The 16,118-nt window shown below is 42.6% G+C and overlaps 1 protein-coding gene across 1 annotated transcript in view; it reads right to left on the reverse strand.

Annotated features, from left to right (window-relative positions):
• LOC307112730 (protein FRA10AC1) overlaps nucleotides 1–16,118 on the reverse strand; it is a 509,765-nt gene that overhangs the window by 136,593 nt on the left and 357,054 nt on the right. The window lies entirely within an intron of this gene.

The following is a 16,118-nucleotide window of genomic DNA, read 5'->3' on the forward strand; positions in this document are numbered from 1 at the left end:
AATTTTAGTTGTCTTCTGATTTTTTGGGGTATTTTTTAAACCACACCAAGTTGTTTATTTTTAATCACAAGAAAGAAATCTTGACATGGCCAATGTGCACATTTCCATCCTAAAGTGTTTTCTCCTCATTAGAAATGTGATTTTTCTATAAATTCCCTTTGAATTTATAGTGTGATGCCAAATAAAATTTTCTCAGGAATTTATTAGATTGAACCATTGGAAATGACAGAGATTTTAACTTTTAACTTACAAAAACCATAATTTCTTATGGTTCACCCTAATAGATACCTCCCTTACCCTCTAAGCCAAATACTTAGAGGATTTCAGAATATATATTTTTAAAACAACTTTCTAAAGTGCAGCAATCCTATTAAACTTATTTTTATAGTCTTTTTGCCTTAAGGAATTATATGTAACTAGAAACCCGTTGCACGAAGTTTCGTGCAATAGACTTTCACCTGGCTGCCGGCACCAGTTTTCCGCCAGCAGCAGTTTTCCTCTGACCACCCGCCGATCAGAGCGCCTCCCGCCAGCACGATCGGCTACCCCGAGAGGAACTCTGATCAGGAGGCGCTCCGATCGGCGGGTGGCCAGAGGAAAACTGGTGCTGGCGGAAAACTGCTGCCAGCAGCCACGCAATTGGCCACCACCAGCGTCTTCCGCAGCGTTGGCCATTTAGGCTGGTGGGAGGAGCGGGGGTCAGGGACTCGCTAGTCCCCGCCCCCCGCTCCTACCGTCAGCCAATCGGCCACCCTGAATCCCGCCCCCCGCACCTCCAGCCGGCCCAATCGTGGGCGTAGCGGAGTGATGCAATTTGCATATTACCTTTTTATTATGTAGGACTAGAGGCCCGGTGCATGAAATTTGTGCACGGAGGGGGGTTGTCCCTCAGCCCAGCCTGTACCCTCTCCAATATGGGACACCTCGAGGGATGTCCGACTGCCCGTTTAGGCCCAATCCTGGTGGGCAGTCGGATCCCTAAACGGGCAATCGGACATCCCTCTCACAATCCAGGACTGCTGGCTCCCAACTGCTTGCCTGCCTGCCTTCCTGATTGCCCCTAACCGCTTCTGCCTGCCAGCCTGATTACCCCCTAACCACTCTGCTGCCAGCCTGTTTGCCCCCAACTTCCCTCCTCTGCCGGCCTGCTTACCCCTAACTGCCCTCTCCTTCAGGGTTGATTACCTCCAACTGCCCTCCCTTGCAGGCTTGGTCCCTCTCAACTGCCCTCCCTTGCAGGCCGGGTGCCTCCCAACTGCCCTCTCCTGCTGGCCATCTTCTGGTGGCCATCTTGTGTCCACATGGGGGCAGGATATTTGTCCACATGGGGGCAGCTATATTGTATGTTGCAATGATGATCAATCTGCATATTGCTCTTTTATTAGATAGGATAGAGGCCTGGTACAGGGGTGGGGGCCAGCTGGTTTGCCCTGAAGGGCTTCTGGGATCAGGTGGGGGTTCCCTTGGGGTGTGGGGCGGCCTGAGCGAGGGGCCTGTGGTGGTTTGCAGGCCGGCCACGCCCCCTGGCAACCCAAGCGGAGGCCCTGGTATCTGGAATTTATTTTCCTTCTACAATTGAAACTTTGTAGCCTGGAGCAGAGCCAAGCCTGGGGCTCCCTCCGAGGCCGGCAGCCATTTCTGTTGGGGTTATAATTGAAACTTTGTTGCCTTAAGCGGATGGGCCCGGCCAGGGTGTGCGGAAAGCTTTTCTTCCCCTGTTGCCGGGGGCAACCCTGGCCTGCTCTCTCAAGCTCCATTCTGCCGCCATTTGTTTGAATTTGTTTACCATCTATAATTGAAACTTTGTAGCTTGAGTGGAGGCTTAGGCCTGGCAAGGGCAGGCGGAAAGCTTGGCTTCCTCTGTTACCTAGGAAATCTTGCTCTCTGTGGCTGTAGCCATCTTGGTTTGGGTTAATTTGCATACTCGCTCTGATTGGATGGTGGGTGTGGCTTGTGGGCGTGGCTTTTGGGTGTGTCAGAGTTGTGGTCAATTTGCATATTTGTCTATTATTAGATAGGATAATGCTTCATATTATATGTTAAATGTAAAGACCTGTGAATTCTATGGTTGGTTGACTTTTGTAGTTTCTTGAATAGAAAAAATGATCACTATTAAATTCTAGTATATCAGTATAATATTAAATGTCAATGCTGCATCATGATATTAATATAATGAAATAAGATGACAAATTTCATATCTGGAACTTCAGCAAGCCAATACTCTGCTGTTAAACAGAGAATTGAATATTTAGGAAAGCTTGGGAATTAATCAGAAAGTGGGAAGTGCATGCAAATGACTTTTTTGTAACAATGAACCCTTTATTGCTGAAGCTATAATGGGCTCTAGCTCTTTGTCAGATGTACCATCTATTATTTTAAGCCTGCAGATTTGAAAGATTATAGGTTCTTTCCCACCCTTTAGTCACAGTTCTTCCAAAGTAAGAAGGAACTTGGCTTCTGAGGTTTATGCCTTAGTAAGAACGGATCTTCTCCAATAGTCCCAAGAGGGAATTTTTGGTTTACTGATCATTCCAAATGCTCCCCACCTGACAAATCCTAAATGAAGTCTATTTAGGGAAGTCACACTATCATAACTTTATCCTAATTCACAATATAGGAGTTTAGACTTGCAAAAGCATCATTTTGCAAACATCTTAGATAATACAGAATGAGCATTTTAGAGCTCAATGGTTAAAAATCCTCTTGTAGGAGCCACACTACATAGATAGGAATGCTAGGAAGGGGACCTGCCTGAGATGGGTTTCCATGGCCTTATTCCCCCGACCCCCTTAGTTCCATGATAAAGCATGGAAAGTAAACCACTGCTTGACCTACCTAAGGTAAATTAACGCTCAGGGAACCCTCTCCTGGTTCTTGACTTTGCACAAATAAAAGAACCTATGGGGCCTGGAAAGTTACATCCCTTTGATCCTGGAAACTAGAGACATTTTATTTCAACAATGTAGTTTTAAGTACATGAATGTTACATATATGACCAAGGTTGGGGAAACCGTTTCTTCTCCCAACTTTTATAGGGTGTGATTCTTAAATACTTTTCTAATGTCCAAGGTGTATACAAGGATATGTATTGTAACAATTATGGGTGTGTATATTTTGCAAAGACTAGTTTATCTTGAAAAGGGAAATATTTTCATAAATTGTTTTTATTTAATAAGTACTAATAAAGTGAAAAAAAGCCATATTTTGGGTTTTATGATTATAGCAAATGTGCTAGCTAATATAACTTCCTTTTTCATCCATGTGCCTCAGAAATCATTTCATAAAGGAGATTGACCTCTGGCCACTCAGCTGTGATGTACTCTTCAAGTTACATACTGTCCCTCTGAGACTGTCACATCAAATCCAATATCTCTAAAGGCTTCTGTTCCAGTGAGGACTTCATTGTTCTAGACCCTCCAGAGCTTGGAACAGCTTTGAATTCTGTACTTTTGTTTCCATAGGTAATTTGTTACTAAATTGTGTAATGTCTGTCTTAAAGTGGTATGGATTCATTCTTGGCCATTTCCACTGCTACCACCTTAGTCCAAGATTTATCACTTCACAACTGAATTACCACAACCAGAATATCTAATTGGGTTACCCATGTCTAGACTCTCTCTTCCAGTCACATCCTTGTCACACTGCCATACTAATCTCACGAAAGCCCTGCTTTCATTGTTACTCTGGTTACTGTGGTAAAACCACAATGATGCCTTATTACACACCACACAGGATCACATCCTAATTATTCATCTATTCACACTTTTAGAACTTAATTTCCCATGCACCAACACAAATTTGATACTTGGATGAATCTTCGCACCAATTCCCACATTTGCCAAGAGCTTCCTTCCTGTGTTTCTCCTACGTTCTTTGCCTCTTCTCTGCCTTCTAAAGCCTCTTAGCTTCCAGTAGCTCAACTTGAGCTTTGGTTTCTTCCACTATCTGCGGCTCCTTCCTCGCACACTAGTCCACCTGGGAAGAGTGGCTAAAGCCCTGGATTAGGAGTCTGATGATCTGAGTGTGGTTTTATCACTGTCCAGCTGGGCAAGTCACTTAGTATCCTTGAGCCCATTTTCCTTATTTGCTTCATTTGTTAAGAGTAATGTTACCTGCCCAACCCGTGTTACAGAGGAGTGCCATAGAAAAGATGGAGACCATAAAGGAGGACCGAAATGCTAAGTATGGGACTGTGGCTAATACTGTAGAGTTGACCAATCACTCTCCTTCTCTTCAACATGATGCCTATGCCAGGGTGCTTATTTCTGAGTATTCTCACCAGGAGCTGTAATAACAGTCTTCCGGATTATAAACCTCATTTGGCTCTCTCCTACTAGCATAGAATTTTACTGCTGGGCAGCTCTCATTTCCTAGCTGATCTGTAGGGCTGCCAAGGGTCATCAGCCTTTTTATGCATAGGGGTTGCCACCTTTCCAATTCTGGCTCTAGCTCCAGCCTTCTGTATTACACTTGCCTCTGGCTAGGGACATGAGCCTGATTCCCTGTGTGTTTCCCATGCACTATTCTCTGTACTCAGCATAGCTTTTCTACCCTTTTGTTTGTTCACTCAATAAACCTAATTGGTCTCTTGAAGGTAATCTACTGGGAAAAGTCAGATGTTCTGGATAACATTCTGGCCTCTGTCTAGATAAGTGGTTGCCAACCTTTTGGACCTCACGGACCACCAGTAGTCCACGGACCACCGGTTGGCGATCGCTGCTCCAAAGGTTTCCTTAAACCAGCAGTCGCCAACCTTTCGGACTTCACATACCACCAGTTGGCGACTACTGGTCTAGATGTATGGTGTCATGTCAGTACTGGGCATTAGAATTTAGATATTATAACCTGGGCACAAGCCCATGCACACTGTGATAAGGCCCCTTTTGTCACTACACCAAAGCTTATACAGCTACAATAATTATTCTCGTCCACAAAGAAAGACCCATTCAAGGTTTAGCCTCACTGAACACTAGGTTTGGAGCTGGACTTTGAAAACCAATTCACAAAAAGCTTTGAGCCTTGGCACTGCCCATCATCTCCTGGAAGTTGGGGATGGGGCTTTACAACAGGAGGGTAAGGAGCAGCCATATGCGGTGTCAAGACAGGCAGAAAGTGTTGTAGCACAGAAGTCCAGTCCATAGGAAAATGTTCCACTGGGCTTCCCAAGGTTCCCTGCCAGCTATCATCTGTTAAGCCAGATTTGCATTAGTATAAACAATATTTTTCTCACTCATTTTTAAATAGTTTTTTCCACAACAATGTTATTTATGTTAACATAAAATGGAAATGTTTTTAATAAATACTTTATTTTTTTAGTTTGCTTACAAATATGGTAGATATCTCTCTATATAAAACCCACATAAACAGAAACTCTTTGAAGTCCTCAGTGATGCTTAAGAGAGTAAAGGAGTACAATATCAAAAAGTTTCAGGACTGTAGATTTAATAGAGTTATAAAATTCAAAACTTTAAAAAACAAAGATTAAATCCATCATCCAATCTACTAACTTCTTGGTTTTTTTAGTTTAAATTCTTTATTGTTTAAAGTATTACATATGTCTCTTTTTTCCCCCATTGACCTCTCCCTGGCCACTCCCACCCCCCAGCACATGTCCTCATCCTCCTACTGTCCATTGGTTTTGCTTATATGCATGCATACAAGTCCTTTGGTTGAGCTCTTACCTTCTCCCCACCCCTAACTTCTTCACGAGGTTCTGATAGCCTGAAATGCAGCTAAACAACTGAATTGGAAACATATTTTAATGTGACATTCCATTTTAGAATTGTGAGGTTTAAACACCTTTAATATCAGATATCCAAATTGTCTACCAAGGGAGAGAGAAGGAGTAACAAACAAATACGTTGGCTCATAGTCACAGGGTCAGATCAAATTGTCCCTGTTACTTCCTTGATTAGTGTTTTGATTCCTTGCCATGTGATTTTAGAAAAGTCAGAGGATATACCACAATTTTTAAATCCACTCATTTGCTGATGGGCACTTAGGCTGTTTCCAAATCTTAGCTATTGTAAATTGTGCTGCTATGAACATAGGGGTGCATATATTCTTTCTGATTGGTGTTTCTGATTTCTTGGGATATATTCCTAGAAGTGAGATTACTCGGTCAAATGGGAGTTCCATTTTCAATTTTTTGAGGAAACTCCATACTGTTTTCCACAGTGGCTACACCAGTCTGCATTCCCACCAGCAGCATATTAAGGTTCCTTTTTCTCCACATCCTTGCCAGCACTTATCATTTGTTGATTTGTTGATGATAGCCATTCTGACAGGTGTGAGATGTTACCTTATTGTCCTTTTCATTTGTATCTCTCTGAAGAGTAGTGACTTTCAGCATGTTTTCATGTCTCTTGGCCTTCTGTCTGAACTCTTTTGAAAAGAGTCTATTTAGGTGCTTTGCCCATTTTTTGATTGGTAGGAGGTAATTACTTTATTTTTTTTTAATATATTTTATTGATTTTTTTACATAGAGGAAGGGAGAGTGACAGAGAGCTAGAAACATCGAATAGAGAAAAACATCGATGAGCTGCCTCCTGCAAATCCCCCACTGGGGATGTGCCCACAACCAATGTACATGCCCCTGACTGGAACCGAACCTGGGACCCCTCAGTCCCCAGGGTGACGCTCTATCCACTGAGCCAAACGGGTTTCGGGTTTTGGCAGGAGGGAATTACTTTAGATGAAGTCATTAAGATGCAGCCCTCCCTATAGAATTAGTGTCCTCATAAGAAGAGAAAGAAACAAGAGCCCTCTCTCTCTCCATGTAAAGATACAGCAAGAAGGTGGCAAGCCAGCAAGAGGACCCTCACCAGGAACCAATTCTGCCAGAATCTTGATATTGGACTTCCTAGCCTCCAGACCTAAAAAAAATAGATATCTGTTGTATAAGCCACCCAGTCCATGGTATTTTGTAATAGTAGCCTAAGCTGACAAAGACAATTTATAATTTAAAAAAAATTTTTTTTACAATTTATAATTTTGAATTTCCTGGTGACCATATTAAATTATGTAAAAGGAAATCTGTGAAATTAATTTTAATAACATTTTATTTAGCTTAATATATCCAAAATATTATCATTGCAAAATATAATCAATATGAAAATTATTAGTAAGTTACTGTACATTCTTTTGGTCACACTAAGCCTTCACAGTCTGGTGTGCATTTTACAGTCATAGCACATCTCATCTGAGACCAGCCACGTTTCAGGTGCTCAATGGCCACATGCAGCTAGTGGCTACCATGTTTGACAGCCCAATTCTACAAAGTGCTGGGAGGAAAAGGGGTTATAATAATAACCACCATTTCTTGAGCCCTGCTATTTTCCAGATGCAGAATTACTGGATCACAGGATATTTTCAGAATTCATACACATATTGCCATTCTCACTTTTTAAAAGGCATGAAAACTCTGGATAAAGGTCTCAAAGTAAATACACTCATAATCTTATTTCCTGTACTCCAAATCCATAACAATGAGACATGATATAAAATACATGTTTAGCCCTAGCTGGTTTCGCTCACTGGATAGAGCAGTGATGGCGAACCTATGACATGCGTGTCACATTTTTGATAACATGCGGCCGCTGAGGCGGCCGCATGCCGAGGATGAAACATTTGCTGCTCCTGAGGATGAAACATTTGTGAAATAATGTTTTTTCCTCAAAGTGACACACTACCCGAGTTATGCTCAGTTTTTTGGCGAAGTTTGACACACCAAGCTCAAAAGGTTGCCCATCACTGGGATAGAGTGTTGGCCTGTGGACTGAAGGGTCCCTGGTTTGATTCCAGTCAAGGGCACATGTCTGGGTTGTCAATGCACAGTGCTGGAGGCAACCGATTGATGATTTTCTCTCATCATTGATGTTTCTCTCTCTCCCTCTCCCTTCTTCTCTGAAATCAATAAAAATTTATTAAAAATACATGTTAATTACCTTGTGCATAAAGCTACTTTCCCCTTCCTTAAGTAAGACTTCCAGATGCAGAGTTACTGGATCAAAGGGTATTTTCTTCGAATTCATACACATATTGCCATTCTCACTTTTTAAAAGGCATGAAAGCCTCTGGATAAAGGTCTCAAAGTACATATACTCATAATCTTCTTTCCTATACTCCAAATCCATAACAATGAGACATGATATGAAAAGACATGTTTATACGCTTCTTTCAAAATATAAGAAGAAAATCTCAGCAGCTCAAACTGAGAGTAAACAAAGTATAAAGCCACAGGGACAAAAGGTAGGACTGGAGCCAGGCAAGCAGGGCTGGAGTTAAACACCTTCTGTGACAGGAACCTGAGCTGGGCTTCCTACCCAAGAACAGTGGGTGGTGTAACTTCATCCATGCCTCCAGAATTGTGGCAGAAATACACTACTTGCTCAGGGCCAACGTCCACAGCAGAGTCCCCTTCTGGTCTGTACCAGGTGAAGTGTCATCCCAGAATGGAGAGCTCTGAGGTGAGCTGCAAACATATGGCCTGGGTTGAGTCTGGTCAACCCATGAGACCAAGGCTAAGGCAGCTAAGAAACTGCTTCACAGATAAGAGAAGTATGCAAGAAAATCCCCACACAATATGAGCTTTCCAGGAAAAGTTAGAAACCACACTTAATACAATAAAAATAGTCACAAAGGAGAGGTTTTTATCCTGAGGTGACAGAAATACAAGAAGATAAAACCAACTTAAAGTTCCGTCTAAAATCTTCAAGGAAATAAAAGAAGATAACATCATTAAATCAGAAAAAGATATCATGAAACTAAAATAGACAAATAATAAAAAGAACATTAGAAAATTATCACCTCCCAATGTAAAAATGAAACCATCCTTTAAAGGAACTGTACTTCACTACACTGACAGAAGAGGGTGATCTTGAACTAGGAATGTAAATTGCTCTAACCAAAATAAAAGGAACTATCACAAACCACAGGAAGCTACACTAAGAGAGGGAAAAAATGAGAATCAAAGCATCTTAGCTGAGGAAAGTTCTTACCAAAAAACAACCACAAAATACAAAATTCCAAATGGGATTAATATCTTAAAACAAGCATTTTGAATATGAAAAACACCTGAAGTTGGAAATTAAAAATTCAAGAACAGAAATGAACAAAGCAATAGGAGAGAGAGAGAGAGAGAGAGAATAGATAAATTTGTCAACCAATGACAGAACTCAGGAAAGAAACAGCAAAATAATCTTAGGAATTAAGGCTAAATTATAAGTACCCAATGGAGATTAGACTTCAATGAAATTTAAACAACAACAAAAACCCATCAAACTCATAGAAAAAGAGGTCAAATTTGTGGTTAGGTGAGGGTGGGGGAGTGGTAATTGGAGGAAGGTGGTGAAAAGGTACAAACTTCACCCTAACCAGTTTGGCTCAGTGGATAGAGCATTGGCCTGTGGACTGAAAGGTCCCAGGTTCGATTCCGGTCGAGGGCATGTACTTTGGTTGCTGGCATATCCCCAGTGGGGGGTGTGCAGGAGGCAGCTGATGGATGTTTCTCTCTAATCGATGTTTCTAGCTCTCTATCCCTCTCCCTTACTCTCTGTAAAAAATCAATAAAATATATTTAAAAATAAAAATGTACAAACTTCCAGTTATAAGTAAGTACTAGGGATGTAATGTACAACATGATGACTATAGCTAAACTGCTGCATGATACATGAGGAAGTTAATACAGTAGATCCTAATAGTTCTCATCATAAGAAAATTATTTTCTTTTTATTGTATCTATATGAGATGATTGATGTTCACTAAATGTATTACAATTGTCATTTCACAATATATGCAAATCAAACCATCTCATGCTATATACCTTAAACTTATACGTGTCCATCATTTCTCAATAAAACTGAAACGGAAACTTAAAAAATAGAAAGGAAGACTGGTGTCAGCATAATGATTGACATATAGAATTCATGGAAAGCTCTCAACTAGAAAGACCACTTTCATCCAAATACAGAGGGCCTCTCTGTAGTCACCAAAGAACTGTAGCAAGCAGGGAACCAACTCAGTCTGTTTCCTGCTTATTCACTCTCTTCCTTTCCTCTTGAGTCTCCTTTGGATGGAAAGTAGCGTGTTTTTGGACCAGGCTAATCGTCATAATCTCTGGGAAAAGAGTGCTACAACAATACAGATCTAGTAAACCAAAGACTCTGGGATAATATGCTGAGCATGGCAAGGCCTCAGAGAAGCCAGAGTCACGGGAAAGGCATTAGGGAAGAGATGGCTTTGAATGATGGCCAATGTTTGCTTGAGCAGATTGGGAAAGGTTTGAGCACTTTAGAATAATAAGACTCTACAGGCTTAGAAGCAAGAGAAGCATGGCATGGGAGGACACTTACTGTTAGAAGGCTCCTGAAACTCAGAGACAGTGTTGTTTCTGGATCTGGTGGCAAACTCAGGAACATTCCTCCCCAGCTCTAACACATAGTTTCAAGTTTCTGCTGCCAGATGCCCCTCTGGAAATAAGCATAGGAATCATCTTATCGGGTTTACTCATATCTCAAATGTATCAACTCAATGTACTAAATAATCATGTGTCAGAAGTTCACAGATTGGTGCTCCAGTTGGCAGGACACTGAAGTCCAAAGGCTCACACTCATGGTTTCCACCATTGGCGAAGTCCTTCTCTACAAACCTCTACTCTCTTCCCTGCAGGTACATGGAACAGGTGAGTGTTCTCCTAGACGCCAGACAATACCAAGAAATTTTCCTTTCCATCTTTACCTTTAATTTTTTTCACTTTTCCAACAAGTATTTATTAAGCCATGATTCAGGACCCCAGGGTGGGATGTACTCAGGCCCCCTTTCGCCTCCCAGGAAGAAGGTTGGAGGACAGAGGACAGGTGAGGTGCAGCCAGCTCAGACCTTCCCAGGAAACGTGCTCTCTGTCTGGTGGTTGTCTCAGGCTGACACCCAGGATATGGCACAGAGGAACTTGCACAAGAGGTGTGGGTTTGTCTAGCACTTCCATGCCCCTTTACCTTGCTCTACTTTTCCCTAAAGCACATACCATGTTCTATCATTCTCAATAATTTACTTCTTTATTGTGTTCATTACCTCTTTGCTAGATTGTAAGCTTAAGAAAAAAGAAGGAGCCGAAACCGGTTTGGCTCAGTGGATAGAGCGTCAGCCTGCAGACTGAAAGGTCCCAGGTTCGATTCCGGTCAAGGGCACGTCAAGGGCACGTACCTCGATTGCGGGCACATCCCCAGTGGGGGGTGTGCAGGAGGCAGCTGATCAATGTTTCTCTCTCATCGATGTTTCTAACTCTCTATCCCTCTCCCTTCCTCTCTGTAAAAAATCAATAAAATTTATTTAGAAGAAAAAAGAAGGATATTTATCTGTTTTATTCACTGAACAGCCTTTATCAGTAGCTATCACATGTAGGAGCCCAATAAATATTTATTACTGAGACAATATTGGCATTAGCAGCCTAAGAAAAGTATACCCGAGGCCCCACAAGTTAGAAAGCACAGAACTACCTCTCTGCCTTTTAATTATTAAGCTGCACGAGTGTAAAAAACTCATTTTCATTTTACCCTTCAGTCAACAAAGCAATAAAAGCCCCTGAACTTGCTTAATGAGTCCATGAGAATGATGGCTAATTGATGTGAAGCAGCCTAGCTGCCTGCCAGTTAGCTGCTGGGATCCCGTGATGAGCTCCTCGGAAGCGGAGCAGACCTCTCTCTCTCTTTCTCCTTCTCCTTCTCCTTCTCCTTCTCCTTCTCCTTCTCCTTCTCCTTCTCCTCCTCCTCCTCCTCCTTTTCTCTCTCTCTCTCTCTCTCTCTCTCTCTCTCTCTCTCTCTCTCATGCTCACTGTACATCTGTCTGAACAAGCCTGGGGGGCGGGGGCTTAGAAACGCTCTCAACAATGCCACAGGAATGAGACAAACACTGGACTTCTGCGCAGAGGGGTGCTCCTGACTGCTGAAAATCATGGGCAAAAGCACACCCAACGGGAAGTCCGTTCAGGTTTTATTTCCTGAGGCGGGGTCTGCCCTGCCCCTCACTCTGAACTCTGACCCGATTGGCCAGGGTCCAGAGCCCGGATTCCCATTATTGGGCGATTGGCTAATTCAGAGGAAGGGGAAGGTAAGGCAGAACCTAAGATGGCAGCCCCCTTGAGAGCCTGAAGGTCCTACCAAGATCGCAGAACCTAAGAGGTGCCCCCTGAAAGAATCTGAAGGTCATACCCAAATGGCGGGACCCAAGATGGCAGCGAGCTCCTTTCTTTGACAGAAGAGGTCGCTGGCTCACTCTCACAGAGGGTAGGTGAAGAAGAGCTGAGACAGCTTCTACTCCAAGGCCTTTGTTCTCATTGCCTATAGGGGGTCTGGGGCTTTGTTCCCATTCTCTCAGCCTGGGACCCTCATCCTGGACCCTGGTTTATTAGATTCCTCAAAGACTGATCCCAAAGCTGTTTAATTAGAATCCAACCCTGTGATTCCATCCAGGTTCACAGGATAACCAGGTCTGAACCTTGCTCTCTGGAGTCTCTTCTCTGGCCTGGCATTTCCTGGCTGAATGGCACTCAATGTTTCTTTTTACAGAACAGATTGCACCAGTCAGATTGGGTCTGAATCCAGCTGGGTCATTTCCTGGTTGATTGACTTCGGGTAGTTTCTGAACCTTTTGACAATATTGAATTTTACCTGAGCCCTGAGAAAACAGGGAGGATTAATAATTCCTTCCACCTTTTATTTTCTAGGAAACAGCTAATCTCTCAGGGTTGTTGTCATAATAAACTAGTTAATATTAATAACAGGAAGAAAACAAAAGGAAGGCCAGCCTTTATGAGCTGGTCATCTGGGCAGCTTCACCCGGAAGCTGTAACTTCATGCTCCCCAGGGAACCGCTGGTCTATTCCTTGCACATCACTGGGAGGAAATACCAAACAAAGGGGGAAATAGGCACATATGCAAGGAAGGTGGGGTGACATAGGAAAGATGCTTGCCTGTCAGCCTAAACTGAGAAAAATATAATTGGCTATGGGGGGGGGGAGAGACACTGCAAGCATGAGAAACCCTAAAGGGTTAACTGGTTAAGCTCATAGTTATGATCCTCAGACGAAGAGTTCTCTCTCTCTTGTTCTGTTCTTGTGCTCTTCTCGCTCTGTGACCTGTACTCGCCCCATGCACCAGCCTGCCATGTGGCCTTAAGCAACCACATGGCCCATGGCCACGCGTAACCTACACGCAATGGACTGCAACTGAGAACACAAGCGAAGCTAGCCAAATGCTGCACTAGTCTGTTCTTTAACATGGAGCAAAGGCTCTGGGTAGTGGCCTTAATTCTAGCCCTGCTGAAGACAAAATGGAACTTTTTCCATGACAGCATGGAGGGAAATGCAACATTGGAAACCCAGGGGTTTTATTCCATGAAAATAAAGATCACTCACCCTCCCATGTGAGTCTCTGGAAATTCCTTTTCTTCAGACATCACGAGAATGCCACTTCCACTGGTAACAGATGGGGACACAGAGGGCACCCCACCAATAACAAAAGGACAATCTTGCCCATGCAGATTCCATGATAAGATCTGTCCACGCTCTCTCCAGGGCTTCCCTAGATTCATTCCCTTGTTTACCTGCTTCTAAAAAAACCCTGACTTCCTTCCCTTTCTTTGAGGTGGTCCTCACCAATAAACCTCCTTACAGCGACAGCCTAAAGAAAACCAGCTCCTAATTGCCCAATGCATTTTGTCTTTCATACTTTTAAGCCTTAATTTTCCTATTTATAAAAGATCATCATAACTACTTCTTAGGACCGGTTGAGAGGAGTAAATGAGATAAAGTGTGCAAAGCATAGTCAGCTTTTAATAAATTGTTTAAAATATATTTTTATTGTTTTCAGAGAGAAAGGGAGAGGGAAAGAGAGATAGAAACATCAGTGATGATAATCATTGATTGGCTCTCTCCTCCACACCTCCTCCCCCGCACACACACACTGGGGACCAAGCCCACAACCCTGGCATGTGCTCTTAACCGGAATCGAACCTGGGACCCTTCAGTTCGCAGGCTGATGCTCTATCCACTGAGCCAAACCAGCTAGGAATATTTTGATAAAATTATTATACCTGTTATTAATTCCCTACCAGGCCTTTCTCCTTAGGGTTTCCTGTGCTGATTTAGGTCTGATGGGTGTTATTATGAATGTGCAACTTGCTGTCATTACATATTTCCTGTTCTAGACAGCATTTTCTAGAAGCTTTTGCGGGTTGTTCATATCTAGCCCTACTAAGGCACTATCAACCACTGAACACATCTAGGAGCATATCCCAAATGCTGTCTGAGAACAGTGTATCAACTCTCCCTCCCCATTCAGAAATGGAGTTCTGAACTGCTTCCCCAACCCATCCCCACATTTGTTCTCCACGATCTGGCTTTGCTTTTCCTTTCACATTTGATTCTTGGTAGTTTTTCTTACATTGAGTGTCCCTTCTTGCTTGTTCAGCTACTTGCCTCTAGGTTTTACTGGTGGTAGGTGTTGGTCAGCTTCAGCTCAGGAGAGGGCTAGAGCTAATCACTGCCTCACCATGCTTCTGCAGAACCTTTCCAGTGCTGAGAATTGGAATTTCCTGGGACCTTTTTAATATTTCCCATATGCAGGTGGCTCCCCAGACCAATTAAGTCAGGGCATCTTGGTATGGAACCAGGATACTGGTTTGTGTGTTTTTTCCTCCCAATTACATTAACTGAGAACGTTTCCTTAAAGTTTTCCTTGCCTGACTCATCCTAAATCCGTGGTCGGCAAACTGCGGCTCGCGAGCCACATGCGGTTCTTTGGACCCTTGATTGTGGCTCTTCCACAAAATACCACGGCCTGGGCGAATCTATTTTGAAGAAGTGGCGTTAGAAGAAGTTTAAGTTTTAAAAATTTGGCTCTCAAAAGAAATTTCAATCGTTGTACTGTTGATATTTGGCTCTGTTGACTAATGAGTTTGCCGACCACTGTTCTAGGGCAGTAATGCTGAAGAATGTGGGCTTGAGTGTTAGAGAATCCAGGTTAAATCTAACTGTGCTAATTATCAACTACAGGACTTTGAGCATGCGGCATAACTAGCCAAAACCTCTATTTCCTTACCTATAAAAATGGGGATAGTCCCTACTTACTAGCATGGGTATGAAGATTAATGAAATCCTATATAATAAAGAGCTAATATGCTAATTAGACCAGACAGCGGAACCACCTTCTGGAATGACCAGTGGGTTGAGGGGCGGGGCAACGGGGCCACAAGGCAGCAGAGGCAGGAGGGGCTGTGAGGGCCGAGCCCCTTGCATGAATTTCGTGCATCAGGCCTCTAGTTATCATATATCATGTGTTAGCACTTTACCTTTCTGGCAAGAATAAGGACTTTGACAAAAGGCAGTCATTATTATCTGAAACTCAAACATGTTTCCACCTTGTCCAGAAACCAGCTGATCAAGAAGATATGACAGGAACAAGGAAAAGAAGGAGGTGGTGAAAGGCACTAAAAATCTTCATCTTCCAAAGCAGAATAAAATAAATCATCTAAAGTTGATAAATCATTAACTAGAGACCTAAGAGTGTGTAAGAATATAATGGCAACCACCAGAAGAGTTAAGAACAAAAATTGTTTACAGTGATTGCCTTTGAGAAGTGGAATTGGGAAAAGAGAAAAGAGATTTCATTATTTATAGTACACCCTTTGTACTGTTGAAATATTTATCATACACTAAATAGTACATAAAACTTTAAAACCTAGTTCTATAATTTTAAAATAATATATTGAGCAAGTAGAAAGGTTTAAAAAATGTACCTGGATGTATAAAAATGAAATTGCTTGAGTACTTTCTGTCCTTACCACCCCTGAAGGTCAAACTGCTGCTGCTTCAGAAGACTAGTGCTGGTACTTCCAGTCAAGATGGCAGGTAGGTAAATGTGGTACTTGAAACCTCCCACAACCACATCAGAATTACAATGAAACTACAGAACAACCATCATTCAGACCCGCCAGAGATCTAGCTGAACAGAAGTCTATAACTAAGGCTATAAAGAATCAACATCCAGACTGCAAGAAGGGTAGGAGATGGGGAAAGGGGTGGTCCCACACCCACATGTGGCAGTTAAAAATCGGGAGGGATA

The sequence above is a fragment of the Cnephaeus nilssonii genome (assembly GCF_951640355.1).
Source record: "Cnephaeus nilssonii genome assembly, chromosome: 16".
Taxonomy (NCBI): Eukaryota; Metazoa; Chordata; class Mammalia; order Chiroptera; family Vespertilionidae; genus Cnephaeus; species Cnephaeus nilssonii.